The 15,110-nt window shown below is 50.7% G+C and overlaps 1 pseudogene; it reads right to left on the bottom strand.

Annotated features, from left to right (window-relative positions):
• Nucleotides 1-1,248: 1,248 nt before the first annotated feature.
• LOC120925227 lies at nt 1,249-1,358 on the bottom strand (annotated as a pseudogene).
• Nucleotides 1,359-15,110: the final 13,752 nt, after the last annotated feature.

Raw genomic sequence — 15,110 nt, 5'->3', positions numbered from 1 at the left:
GGAGTTTGTCACTGATAAGAGAGACCCTGCAGGAGCATAGAGGGGGGAGACAGGATTGAATGAGCTTTAGATTCTAACAATTACCCCAGCACAGTGTATTTATGGAGAAGCAGTGACACTGCTGCTGTCTCCAGTGACAAATATGCTAATGGAGCTCCCCCTGTCTGATGGTCTGTCCTGGTTTCAGAGAGTCTGAAAACCGGGCAGATGATTCAGAACCCGGACTGTCTGGGTGAAACCTGTACAGGTGGCAACCCTAGTGTGGCCTCAACAGGAAGTGGAGGGGCATATTTAAATTAGGGGGTGCACAAGTTTAGTCAGGCCTTGGGCAGCACAAAACCTAAATGCACTACTGGGTGTTGGGCTCCAGACAGGACAAGGATACTTTTACACTTGGTCCATCTGGCCAAAACCAGACTAACCCCTTTCTCTGGAGGGCCTGCTGAAACAGACCCACCCAAGTACTAGGTGGCGCTCCCCCCAAAGGGAGACCCCATGAGAGAGGGCAAACTGTCCTACTCCTCCAAAGACCATCAGGACAGAGGACCTACACCCTACCAGTCACATATGCAAAAATGTGTACAAACGCAAAAGTACAAAAAGTGACATGCAAAGCAATAAATAAAAGAAAGTGGGGGAGGAAGGAAGTGGAGAGGAGAAGAGAGTGCTCTGGCCAGGAATAAAAAATTCCTCCGGTCCCAGCCCAGGAGGCAGCTAAGAAAGCATGTATATGGTGCAGTGACCGTGGTGCCATAAATCAAAGTGACCCTCACTCACAGTGACTATATAGCACCCCTGGACTACCACTCCAGGGACACATACACCATAGGCTTTTAAGTCCCTATCCGACCCCCCGACCGGATCAGTGCAGCTCTCCATCCCAGCCAGATAGAGAGCCCTTCTAGGTTTTCTCAGGGAGAGCCTCTGGACACTTAAGCAGCCTCCACCGATACTAGCCTTTCTAGGCCCCCATCAATCCGGTGGATTTGCATGGCACTACCCTGCCACAGGGTGCCACCAGCTCCTCCACCTGACGCTGACGAGAACAGCAACCACACCAACACCAGCCAGAAGGCCCGGAGAAACCCTGCCCTTCGGCAAGACCCAATGCAGCCACCCATCCTCACCAGGAGAACCCTTCCAGATGGCTCAGACTCAACCATTGGCCAGCCCCCAGTATCTGTCGGGCAGCACAGGCATAGTCCCTACAGTCCCTACCGAAACCACCCTTCCGGGTGCTATTACACCATTGGATTTGCATCTGCCCTCCCCACTCTTGGGAGTAGCATAACGCCTCATCTGGCAACTCATAAGAACAGATACTACACTTGATCTTAGCCAAAAGGCGGAGAAGCGAATAATAAAAGTACTGTATTGCCTGCCTTAAATAGTAACCCTGTTTTTGACTACAAAAGTATGTTTTAGATTGACCATTGTCTGAACGCTACGTGAACAGAAGTCTGATAATGGAGACGGGGGGGGGCGGGGTGGTAATAGAGAGATTTATTCTTCTCTTAGCATGCCAGTGGTGGATTTATTTGCATATTCATGTAAAATGTAAGGGACAAGGCAAAATCAAACTCTTCCCTGGTTTCCTTCTCATTGTATTCCTTTGTGATTCCTTCGTAGTATTCATGTGATTGAACTGTACATATGTGGAAGAAAAAATTTACTAAATATTGCTGTCCTATCTTTACAGATGTTAATTCTGGTATTGGTATTGATCGATGTCGGATTAGTAATAGGGGAACTGATTTTGGAGAAGAGACACCATAACATCAAACAGGTAAGGACAATGTGGAGGGCAGCTATAAAAAATTGGGTGAGGCAGAGAAGGGGAAACCATGTCTACCTTTCATGTCTATGTAGCGCACCCCTTCTTTCAGAAAGGGCACTACGCTAAAGTTAGTGGGAGAATGGGAGAGTTATGTTGCTCCCATTCCTAATTTTGCTAAATTTGGGCTGCTGTCATTCCGGAACTGTCCTGTGGGTCAGTCTGCGCTCCAGGGATGCCGATCCCATCCCTGGGCGACAGGTGGCGCTAGAGGTGTTCTGGCAGAGCCACTTTTCCCCAGCAGCCAATTAGAGGAGGTTTCCCTCGCGGGGCATGCTGGGGGAGTGTATATCTGTGGCATGCGCCATTTTTCAGGGTTCTTCGCGGGTTCCAGGTTCCAGATGCGGCACCCACCAGACCCCGGCCATATGGCCTACCAGGCCGGGGTCGCATGCTACGCCGAGTTCCCTGCTGATGCTGAAAGGGGCCCCAGTGACTTGCTGGGTCCCCACAATTATTGAAGAGATCCCAGGCTGTGAGCCGCTCGGTGGGGGATCGACTTGAGGAGAACCCAAAAAGGCAGGTTATCCAAGAGGGCTTGAACGAACCATCGGGGATCTGGTTGCCAGAGACTGACAGATAACCAAAGACTGTCAGCTGGCGACCCTTACTACAAGATACACTGTGGGAGGATTTTCTCTACAGTTCTACCATTGGGCCTGTGGCAAAGGTCTTCATCTTAAACTCTGATTTACATAGAGCCAAGTTGGTGAGAGAGACTTGTTCCTCCCAGCAACCAAAAGTGACGCTTCGGCTGCCAGGCCTGTGGCAGAGGTCTGTCCGGAGGCACTTCACCCACTCTGGCTGGAGTGGCGACGAACTGTTGTTATTACAGAAAGCAGGACTGCTTTCCTCTTATCCAAAGCCTGATACTGCAAGGTTCCTTTATTTCATCAAACTTTCCTGTCTACCGCCTGTTGCTGTTGGTCGTGTAGGACCAAAGGAATAAAGCATTCAGAAAATCTCAACTGTCGATTGGACATTTGCTCATTGCTCTACTCACTAACTTCACCCCTAGACAACACATAGAGGTAACTCAATACGCCAATCCCAAATCAACCAGCGGCTCCTGAATGGGTAGCGCTACATCTAATGTTACCAGCCAACATTTTTTATCTTCTTTTACAAATATTCTAGTCCATATGCAGCTGATAGACTAATTCAATAAAATATTAAAATCGCACACCTTTTATTGGAATGTAGCGCTTACCCCTAGGCATGTGCAAAAGGGAAAATTTCGTTTCGTTTCGTTTTAATTCGTTATTTAATTAATTTCGTTAAGTTAGGTTCGTTACATGTGTTAAATTCGTTTTCGGAACTTTCGTTTCGTTTTTCGACCGAATTTCGAAAAATCCGGTCTAATTCGAAAGTATTTCGACCGGATTCGACAACAAATAGTCTCTTTTCGAATATAATTTCGAAATTCGATCGGAATTCGAAAAAAAAAAAAAAAAATCGAATTCCAAATCGAAAACCCGCGGACGAAATTCGATCGTAATTCACAAAAAATAATAATAATTTTTTTTTAGAATTCCAAATCGAAAACCCGCGGACGAAATTCGATCGGAATTCAAAAAAATATATATATTTTTTTCGAATTCAAAATCGAAAACCCGCGGACGAAATTCGATCGGAATTCGAAAAAAAAAAAAAAAATTTGAATTCCGATCGAATTTCGTCTGTGGGTTTTCGATTCGGAATCGAAAATGTTCGTTCGGATTCGGTAAATTCATTAATATTGTAATTCGGGAATTCGTATGCATCCGAATGTCCGAATAATGAAAAATTTGTCCGAATTTCGATTCGGAACGAAACGAAATGCACATGCCTACTTACCCCCGAAGGAGCCGCTGTTTGATTCAGGATCGGCTTTCTAAGTTACCTTCTTGACTTGGTCTAGGGGTGACTTCTGTGAGTGTGAATAAAGAGCAAGTGTCCAGACACCAATTCAGTTTCAATGCTTTATTCCAAGGCCCAAACTGGCCAACATCAACATGGCACACGATAGGGAAAGGTTGATGAGCGGAGAGGAACTTTAGTATCAGGCCTTGGATATTAGGAGAGAGGAAGCCTGCTCTCAGCAATGATATAGCTCAATTCGTCGCCACCCAATCAGGGTGGGTAAAGTGCCCCCGGACAGGTAGTTATCTTAGGCCTGGCAGCCGGAGCGTCACTTGCAGAATCACTGGGAGGATGCAGGCCTCTGCCACAGGCTGGACAATTTAGGTTTTAGGAAAGTCAGTTTGAGCAAATCCTCCCAGTTAGTTCAATCGATGTCACCCACTGACAGCTTGAGCATATCTGTCATACGGTGTGGTGACTGGATCCCGATGGTTCATCTAGGCCTTCCGGACAACCTCTAGTTCTAGGTTCTCCCGAGCCAATCCCCCATCGCACAGCTCCCAGCTTAGGATCCTCTCAGCAACAGTTTGGGACCCAGCAAGTCGCTGGGGCCCCGCTCAAATTAAGGTGCATGATGCATGACCTCAGCATGGCAGGACACGGTGGCGGGGCCCATGGATGCGCGCACCCTGAAGGTGGGTACCGCACCTGGAACTCGGGCCCCGCAAAAAAGCAGCTGCCACAGATATATCCCCCCTCCCAGCATGCCCAACGAGGGAGAACTCCTCTGATTGGCTGCTGGAAGGAGGTGGGTCCCCCAGAATCCCTCTAAAGCCAACTGCCACCCAGGGGTGATAACGCACCCCTGGAGCGCAGACTGACCTACAGGACAAATTCTGGAATTGGCAGCAGCCTAAATTTCCATTAATCGTGAATGGGAGTAAATTAACCCTCCCATTCCCCACTAATTTTAGTGTAGCGCCCGTACTGAAAGTAGGGGGGTGCTACAGGAATATACAGGTGTATTTTAACTGTGTTTTGATGATTAAATTACAATATATGTATTTTATCCTGTAGCGGGGTCCTCCTGTCAGAGCTTCATGACAGGTCATCCCCGCTGGACTTCTATTTCAAATTGTAAACATGTTGGCCATTGTTATGGAGTTATGCATTGCGGGACTACTAGTAGCAGGAGACACGGACTCCATGGACTCCTTGGAGAAACAGACTACATTTCCCGCAATGCTTTGCCCTCCAAGAGGATGTGATGTTCGGTGGAGGAGGTTACTTAAGGAAGGGGAGTGGCGCCTTTTTGCACTCAGGACCAGCTTACTCTCCTGTGCGGAGCTACTGACGGACACAGCTGTGTTGAAAAGGCCAGAAGCCTGGGTCTAGATTTACCAAGAGACCGGCCAGTCGGGCAGAAGCAAGACTCCAGCATCCAGCCGGTGTTCCCGGAGATTGAAGAGGCAGCCCAGCTGACAACCGTAGCAGTGGAGCACCCTCGTCCGGGATCCTGTGTGTGTTGTCGAGCAACAACTTAACAGCGCGCCTTCTTCCTGAGGAGAAATCAGGCAGGTCGGCCTGTTGGGTGAGAGAGCACCTGCTCAGTTTCTGTCTCTCTGGTTATCATAGACACTCAGTTTCATTTCACGGGCCACAGACACATGTTTGACCCATAGCTGAAACTTAGAGGCCTAGTTAATTGTTCCAGTATTTCACAAAAGGGGTTGACGCTGACGAGCGACCAACTCTACAACGTTCTGCTGCCCTAGACATTCTATTGTGTATTTTTCCTCCTTTAACTGTTACTCGTGGATTACAATTCTAATGTGCACCAACCGGCCGCCACACGAACATTGACTGTTCTGTAGAACTGCCCGCTAGGGGCGCTCATGAGCCTAGACTGCCTGCTTAGTTTAAATGAATGGTGCCATTCCTAGGTTTAGAATATCTTATTAATTCACACTAATTGCTGATTCTTGCAAGGGCCCTTGCGAATCAGACTGGGTTATTACTTATTGATTGTGTTCATGTCCAAACCCTATGCCTTTTGTTTCTAAGTTACCATACAGTAAACTTACTCTTTATATTTAAGTATATTCACTATGTGGAGTGTATTTTCTCGTCTGGAGGGACCGTTCATACAGCAGGTAATTCATTGTCATATTGTCATTGTATATTGTATGCCTGCTATTGTGACCCCAGCCCAACAGGGGTCACAATATCTCACTACCAAACTTCTGATGTGTCAAGGGAGGGTTCGAGCCAATTAAACAGGGGTGAGCAGAGCCAAAGAGAGTAGATCCCAAAAATCAACCAGCGGCTCCTTCGGGGGTAGCGATACAATCCTTAAACTGTTTTTTTTTCTTTCTGTATGTTTTTCGATGTGGGAATGTTTTTCAGGTCATCTTGTATTAGCTACAAGGCATTTTTTTTTAAAGCCACATATTACATGGTTTTGAATACAGCTCTCATCCACCAAGGGTGAAATAACAGACATGCTATGTTATACTTGCTATGTGCAAGGGTTTTGCACAGAGCAGCCCCAATCCTCCTCTCCTGGGGTGCCCCGCCGGCGCTTCTGGCTCTCCTTTAACGGGTTCCCCCACAAAAGTTGCTTTCCATGGGGGCACCCGCGTGGGCTTGCTCCCAAATACCGATGCTGTGTCCATTGACACAGACAGCGGGACATGGATTTGATAGTCCGCAGTGGAAGTCGGTGGCTCCTGCTGCTATCAATCTGTCCAATGAGGAGAGAGACTGGCCCATATTCTCAAACAAGTTCCGCCGGCGTATATAGAGATGCGCGGCGTAAGTGTAAAGATGCGCCGCAGTCACAGAACCAGATCCGCCAGAAACAAGGCTGCTCTCGTCCGTCCTAACTTGTTTAAGTGTACGCGGCGTAGGCGCATATTTCCGCTGAAGGCATCCTACGCGGCCATAGAATTAGTATTCAAATATGCAAATGATGTGCATAAGCAGATTCCCAAACCTACGCGCGATCGGCGTAGGCTACGCGCTGTGCGCGTAAGACGAATGGCCGGCTGAAAGTTACTCCTCATAAAGCTCGGTTAACTTTGCTCCAGACCTGAGTAAGTCAGCTTGAAAGCAAATACAGCAGCACCATCCCGGACGAGCTGAGCAACCACACTTAGGACAACACATTCGTATGCCAACATGCCAGGGGCAGGCGAGGTCTTAGCACTACTAGTGTGTGCAGAGGAAGAGGCCGAGGCGCATAGAAGGAGGAGGGCACGTAGGAGGGCACGTGAGAGGGTATACCCACAGCGCATTAGCCTCTTTGGCATGGCTGATGTGGAGGTGTATCGCAGTTTCAGATTCACCCCTCATGCCATCCTGGAACTTACCAGAGCCCTGCAGGATGACATTACCAGCCCAACACAACGCTCACATGCAGTGCAGCCGCTGGTGAAGGTCCTGGCAACATTGCATTTCCTGGCCACTGGTTCTTTTCAAAGAACAAGTGGAGACGTGGTTGGGATATCACAAACCAGCATGAGCAGATGTGTGCACCAGGTTGTCCCCGCAATCCTCAGACGCATGTCCCACCACATCATCAGACCCACCCAGGAGGACCAGCGGCTGAAGGTAATGCGTGAGTTCTGCCAAATTGCAGGATTCCCACGCACCATCGGGGCCATTGATTGCACCCATGTGGCAATACAGCCCCCCCATGAGACACAGCACATTTATGTGAATAGGAAGCACTGGCATTCCATCAATGTCCAGGTGATCGTGGATGCCCAAGGCCTCATATGGCACGTCCGTGCCAAACACCCAGGATCCAGCCATGACAGCTTCATCTACCGTCAAAGCGACATCCCAAGACAATTTGAAGAGAACGTGTATGGGGACAGCTGGCTGGTTGGTGAGTGACATGGGTGCCAGGTATGACTGTCCCCCCCCCCATGATGCAGACATCACGAGGGGCACATGCATGACTAACATCCTCCTGTCTTTTCCCTTTCAGGTGACTCTGCATATGCCCTGGGACCTCACATGATGATCCCATTCCGGAACCCCCAAACCCCAGGAGAGGAAAACTACAATGCTGCACACATACGCACCCGTGCAGTGGTGGAGCGCACATTTGGCATCCTGAAGTCCCGTTTCCGATGCCTGGATAAGACTTGGGGTACCCTGCTGTATTCCCCAAACTTCGTGTGCCAGATCATCGCTGCATGTTGCGTGCTGCACAACTTTGCAGTGAGAAAGGGCCTAGAGATTGAGCTACGTGATGACCTGACCCCCCAACCAGACATTACCCCCCTAACCGAGGGTACCCGTCTTCTGAGGGATCAGCAATCAGGAGATGTCTAGTAGAACGAATTTTTGAATGTTAAAAATACACATAAAACATTGAACAATGAGAATGCACGCATGCACACCACTGTGGTCCTTAGCACACACACCCCACATGCACATCCCATTGGATTAGACCGAAGTACACCGCACGGTACTAAGGAGCAGCAACGCCGCGTCAAGGCTCCAATGATGTTGCTGTCCATTCATACACCTTTCACACGGACCTGGGGAGAACTTATCCCCAGCGACCGAGGGTGACACCCCTTACTGGCAGGAGTGTCACCCCCCCCCACATTCACACAGCATTCACACTGTGCTATGCACTACTTTATGCAGCACACCAAAAAAAAGCTCTTACTTAGAGCATAAATAAAATAAAATAAAAAAGCTCTTACTTAGAGCATAAAGAAGACATAAAAAATCACTGGCCCCGGCGCGGACTGCGCCTGGTGCCCAGGTTCCTGGCCCTCACTTGCCTGGGGGGAGCCTCATTTGGGGGGGGTGGGGCATCAGGTGGAGGAGCATCCCCAGGTGCCTCCCTGGCTGGCTGTCTGCCCTCTAGAGCCACTGCTATACGTGTGAGCAGGGCCTCCTGGCATGCAGTCTGGGCCTGCACAGCCATCCGCAGGCCCCTGACCTCCCCCACAAGTTTGGCTATGGTGGTTTGCAGCTCACCCAGGCTTGTAATGGTGGCTGCCGAGTTTCCTGCCACATCCTGCAGAGCATCGTGCACTGCTCCAGAGGAGGACAGGCTATTATTGAGCTGCCTCAACTCCTCCAAAATGTCCCCCATATGGCGGCTCTGCTGGTCCTGCTGCCTGGCCAGCTTTTCCTGCAGGACTCCTGCCACACCCCTGGTCTTATGGGTGGCCTTCCTGGGGACAGGAGTGCCTGGGGCCCTTGAATAGGGGGAGGGCCGTGAGGGGCTGGTGGTGAGGGGCATGGGACGGGAGGGGCTGGTAGTGAGGGGCATGGGACGGGAGGGGCTGGAGAGGGTGATGGAAGACCCTGAGGGGCTGGAGATACGGTGGTGGTGTGATGGTCTGGGCACCTCATGTGAGTCCTCAAGAAATAAAATGACATCCTGCTCACTCTGGACCACCTCCTCTTCATTGCCCACCACCTCCTCATGGGCAATATCCTCCTCAACCACCTCCTGTGCGGAGGACTGCCCACTCCCCTCCAACAAAGCCTGTAGGCTTCCCATGGGGTCAGCCACAGAAGCAGGCTGCTGGGGGGACGGTGTTGGACGGACACTGCCAGCAGAAGACGGCCCAGCTCCCTCCTGCACATCTGTGGATGACACAAAAAATTAACATGTTGGTGGACCCACACACTTGTCACATGTCCCCCCCCCAAACATGCTACACACCAGATAGAAGATAAAACACACTTACCTGTCCTCATAGGCGGGTCACTGGAGTCATGGCCCTCCAGGCCCTCCACCTGCTCCCTCCGCAGGCATCTGGCTATAACTTCCTCCTCCTCTGACAGCCGGATCGGACAGGGTGGCCCACCTCCAGTGCCCCTGGCATGTTTGGCAATGGTGGCCATTTTATTTCGGACCACCCCCCGCAGGTCATTCATTTTTTTAATGATGTCCTGGGGGGTCCTCACCTCATGGCCAAGGGCATTGACCTGTGCCGTCACTTTTCGTAATATTTCGTCCTTTTTTACTTTGCTAGTGTTGCCACTCTCAGCACCATGGAGCCTGGCATCAAAGCGCTCCATTGCTGCAACAATAACTTCCCTCTCAGCAGGGCTGTAGTTTTTTTTGCGGCGGTCTTTCCTTGGCCCTGGCATAGCAGTAGCAAAGTGTAAACTCCAATAAGGAAATCCAAGGGAGTCACTTTGCACTAGCTGGGCGGATGCTTGAAGCTTTTATACACTGGGCCGGCCCAACTCAGCATGGATTTACGCCTATTGTCATTGTGCGCATGCGCAGAGGGCGGGCACGTCCGGCGCATGCGCTGTTCGGTCTGGACATCATTTGCATGGGGTCACGGATCATTATAATGCTTCACGCCCACATCCCTCCTACCGTCACTTGCGCCTACTTACGCCAACACATTTAAGTTACGCGAGCGCAGCGTAGGACGCAGGTGGTTCGGGAATATGGTTTGGTTCTCGCCAAGTTAAGCCGGCGGTGCGCATCGGAGATCCGCTCCGCCTCACTAAATATGCGCCGATCTACGAGAATATGGGCCACAGTGTCTGGAGCATCTGGGTTTGTGCATGTAGCGCTCACCCCCAAAGGAGCCACTGGATAGTTTGGGATCGGCGTATTAAGGCCCGGATTCACGTAGGAGAGCGCATCTTTGTGCGGGCATAACGTATCCTATTTACGTTACGCCTCCCAAACTTTGACAGGCAAGTGCAGTATTCATAAAGCAAAGTTGCGGCGGCGTAGCGTAAATAGGCCGGCGTAAGCCCGCCTAATTCAAATGTGGAAGATGTGGGCGTGTGTTATGTAAATTTATTGTGACTCCACGTAAATGACGCTTTTTACGAACGGCGCATGCGCCGTCCGTGAAAGTATCCCAATGCGCATGCTCCAAATTAACCCGCAAAAAGCCAATGCTTTCGACGTGAACGTAAATGACGCCCCCCAGCCCTATTGGCGAACGACTTACGCAAACGACGTAAAACGTGAAAAAATCAACGCTGTTCCGAAGTCCATACCTAACATTGGTACACCTCATCTACGCCTCATAGAGCAGGGGTAACTTTACGCCGGAAAAAGCCTAACGTAAATGGCGTATCTGTACTGCGTCGGCTGGGCGTACGTTCGTGAATAGGCGTATCTAGCTGATTTACATATTTCTAGGCGTAAATCAGCGTACACGCCCCTAGCAGCCAGCGTAAATATGCAGTTAAGATACGACGGCGTAGGAGACTTACGCTGGTCGTATCTTAGAGAAATGTTGGCGTATCTGATTCTTTGAATCAGGCGCCAAGATACGACACCTCAGACTCAGAGATACGACGGCGTATCTGGAGATACGCCGTCGTATCTCCTACGTGAATCCGGGCCTAAGTTCTCTTGTCTAAGGGTATAACTTGTGAGTGTGGATAGGGAGCAAATGTTCAGACAACAGCGTGAGTTTCCAATGCTTTATTCCAAGGCCAACATAGCCAACATCAACATAGCACACAATAGAGAAAGGTTGATGAGCAAGAGAAAAACTGCGGTATCAGGCTTTGGATATCAAAAGCTTGGAGAGCAAGCCTGCTCTCAGCACAAATAGTTCAAACGTCGCCACTCCTGCCGGAGTGGGTAAAGTGTCCCCGGACAGGTAGTTAGCTTTAACCTGGCAGCCGGTGGGTCACTTGCAAATAAAATCACTGGGAGGAAACAGGGCCTCTGCACAGGCCTGATAGGTATTTGAATATGGTTAAAGATTAGAACTGACGAATCCTCCCAGTAAGTACAATTTAGGGTCACCAATGGACAGCTGCAATGTACCTGTCATGTGGCGTGGTGACCGAATCCCTGATGGTACGTCCCGACCTCGCAGACAACCTCTGTATCTAGGTTCTCCCGAGCAGACTCCTCATCGTACAGCTCCCAGCTTAGGATCTGGAACCCAGCAAGCCGCTGGGGTCCCTCTCAGCATCAAGGTGAGACTCTGCTTGGTGCGTAGCTTCGGTCAGGCGAGCCTCGATGGCGGGGCCCAGGGATGCGCGCACCCCGAAGGTGGATGCCGCACCTGGACTCAGGCCCCGCATAGAACAGCACTGCTCATGGCGGTTGCCACAGATATACCCCGCGCCAGCATGCCCAAAGAGGGAAAAACCCCTCTGATTGACTGCTGGGGAAAGATACGTCCGTCAGAACCCCTCTAGCGCCAACTGTCGCCCAGGGGTGATAACACAACCCTGGCACAACCCAGACTGACCCATGAGGCAGTCCCAAACTGGCAACAGCACAAACTAAACAATTTGTGAGTGGGAGCAACTTAAATCTCCCACTCCCCACTAACTTTAGCGTAACGCCCCACTAACTAAAAGGGGGGGGGCGCTACATACTCCTCCCACTTGAGAGGACACTGTCCCCAGTGTCCCAAAGCATTCAGATCCGAATGCAGACCTGATACCAAACCAGACAGAAAAGTAGGAAAGGGAGGAAAATATATATGCAGAGCACTGCCCCTAGCGGTCAGTGCGCTGGTACTGCAGCAAGGTGCACACCAAAAAAAAAGTCAAAGGTGCGGAAGTGGCAGCAAAGAGAAAGGGGAAAATAGTTATTTTCCAAGTAATTTTTTCTATGCCGCAACTAAAAAACCGGCAGGGTCCCACTCTAACTGGCTGAACCCACCCCCAAAAGAGTTCTGCACATTAGTTTATGTGACTCAGGAGGAGCAGGGGGAGTAGGGGAAACTGGGAAAAACACAGTACAAACGAGTGGGGCAAAGTCCACGTCCAATGCCTCTGCAAATCAACAAGTCATGCAAAACCCGCATGTACTCTACTTATAGAATCGGGGATCAGGCAACCAAATGGTATCCCCTTTGGGAGTGGTAGACTTTACCGTAAAGGTCTGGTCTTCCTTTCCGGGGCTCTTCAACACAACCCGATCCCGGTAGATGTGTCATCCCCAGCTGAATATTCTCGGGGCTGTTGGATTCCTCGGAGTTCTGTGGCTCCCGGGAGCAGGGTTCCAATAGGCGATCAGAGAGGTCACAGTCAACAACCATGTTTTCATCTGGTAATAGGTCAAAGTCTGTTAAACGCCCCTCTTCTATCAATGAAGGATCACAGGGCTTAGTCGGCAGGGAGCCCCCCGGCCGAGCTGATGGAAGACACTTGGCAGGTAGACCTCGACCACAGCTGTGGGAGGCTGGAGTAAGTCCTTTTTCGAGCGGACTGTCCTGCACGGAGACCGCTGAGGAAGCTTCGGTCGTCTCCGAGGGGGTGTCGCCCTGGTTGCTCGTTACATCTGAAGAACTTGTCACACTGGACAAGACGCTTTCCAAGTCCGGGCTTTCCCCACTGCTCACCGCCAGTGAAGTAGGTGGTGAGGCGGCCGAGGGTAATGTCAAAGCAGATGACACCGAAATTACGTTGAGATCCTGGGCTTTTGGCTCCACGATTATCACTGATGGTGAGGATGCTGGCCAGACTGGCTCTTCCTCCGCGGTGAGAGTGGCGGTGATGAAATCCCCTCTGTACTCCTTTGGGGCCTGCGTAGGCGATGTGGCCACAAATAAATAAGCTCGGCATCGCTGGCATCGGGCAAAGGGTTGAACTTTTACAGACAGGTCCCCGCAGCGGGGGCAGATCAGGCCCAGCATCTCCGTTCCTCGACTGGACAAAAGAGCAAACTGTCCCTGTGCAGACAAACGAACACCCGTATTGGTCACCGGCACTCCAGAGGGTGCAAAAATACTGAAAGCCCCTGTCAAGGGGGTTGGTGATCGAGGTTGCGGGGCAGCACCGCCAGGTCGCAGAAAAGTAGACATTGTCACGTGGGTTCTCCTTCCCTTTTGGCGGATGGGCGGCACTCTGTAGTTTGGCGCGAAGTCACCCTGTACGTGGCGAGCTGGGGAGGGTGGCTCCTCCCACTTGGAAGAACTTTTCCAGGCACGTTGTAGGCGCGCGCTGTGCTGCATGTGCGCCAAAGTTCAACGGTGCAGGGTTAACTCCCTCGCTGCTGGACAGTTCATGCACAACACTGAACACTTGTCGCTCCTCAGCAAATTACATCCACTGTCTCTTCTCGTTGTCAATGGCAACAGTCGAATCCCGGACGAGCCCCCACGTGTAGCACTCACCCCCGAAGGAGCCGCTGGATAGTTTGGGATTGGCGTATTAAGTTACCAAGTTCTCTTGTCTAAGGGTATAACTTGTGAGTGTGGATAGGGAGCAAATGTTCAGACAACAGCGTGAGTTTCCAATGCTTTATTCCAAGGCCAACATAGCCAACATCAACATAGCACACAATAGAGAAAGGTTGATGAGCAAGAGAAAAACTGCGGTATCAGGCCTTGGATATCAAAAGCTTGGAGAGCAAGACTGCTCTCAGCACAAATAGTTCAAACATCACCACTCCCGCCGGAGTGGGTAAAGTGTCCCCGGACAGGTAGTTAGCTTTAGCCTGGCAGCCGGTGGGTCACTTGCAAATAAAGTCACTGGGAGGAAACAGGGCCTCTGCATAGGCCTGATAGGTATTTGAATATGGTTAAAGATTAGAACTGACGAATCCTCCCAGTAAGTACAATTTAGGGTCACCAATGGACAGCTGCAATGTACCTGTCATGTGGCGTGGTGACCGGATCCCCAATGGTACGTCCCGACCTCGCAGACAACCTCTGTATCTAGGTTCTCCCGAGCAGACTCCTCATCGTACAGCTCCCAGCTTAGGATCTAGAACCCAGCAAGCCGCTGGGGTCCCTCTCAGCATCAAGGTGGGACTCTGCTTGGTGCGTAGCTTCGGTCAGGTGAGCCACTAACTAAAAGGGGGGGCGCTACATGCACATCGCTCGATCGGGCTCAGGTAAGAAAAAGGGGGTTCTGGGGGCAGCTGCAGCACAGAAGGGTTTTCACCTTAATGCATAGAATGCATAAGACCCCTTTCACACTGAGGAGTTTTTCAGGCAGTTTAGCGCTATAAATAGCACCTAAATACTGCCTGAAAAACTCCTGCCCTGTAGTCTCAATGTGAAAGCCCACTGAGACGGTGCGCTGGCGGGACCACTCCAAAAGTCCTGCCAGCAGCATCTTTGGAGCGGTGAGTTTACTGCTCCTCCACCACTCTTTCCCATTGAAATCAATGGGACACCACGCTAATACCGGCGGCAATACGCCTCAGCAGAAGCGCATTGCGGGCGGTATTAACCCTTTTTCGGCCGGTAGCGGGGGGTGAAAACCGCCGCAATCCCATCGCAATTCTGACGGTATAGTGCCGCTAAGTATATCGCCGCTATGCTGTCAGCGCACCTCCCACCCCAGTGTGAAAAATGGGCCTTAGGGTGAAAAACCTTCAAACGTTACAATCACTTTAAGTCTGTTGGTTGCACATGGAATATTTGGGATAATATAACTGTGGAATTGTGTCTGACACATACTTTTTATACAGGTTGGCCTTTTTGTTCTTGCTGCGTAA

The sequence above is a fragment of the Rana temporaria genome, chromosome 1, assembly GCF_905171775.1.
Source record: "Rana temporaria chromosome 1, aRanTem1.1, whole genome shotgun sequence".
In the NCBI taxonomy this organism is placed as follows: Eukaryota; Metazoa; Chordata; class Amphibia; order Anura; family Ranidae; genus Rana; species Rana temporaria.
This window is presented reverse-complemented; position numbering and strand designations above follow the sequence as displayed.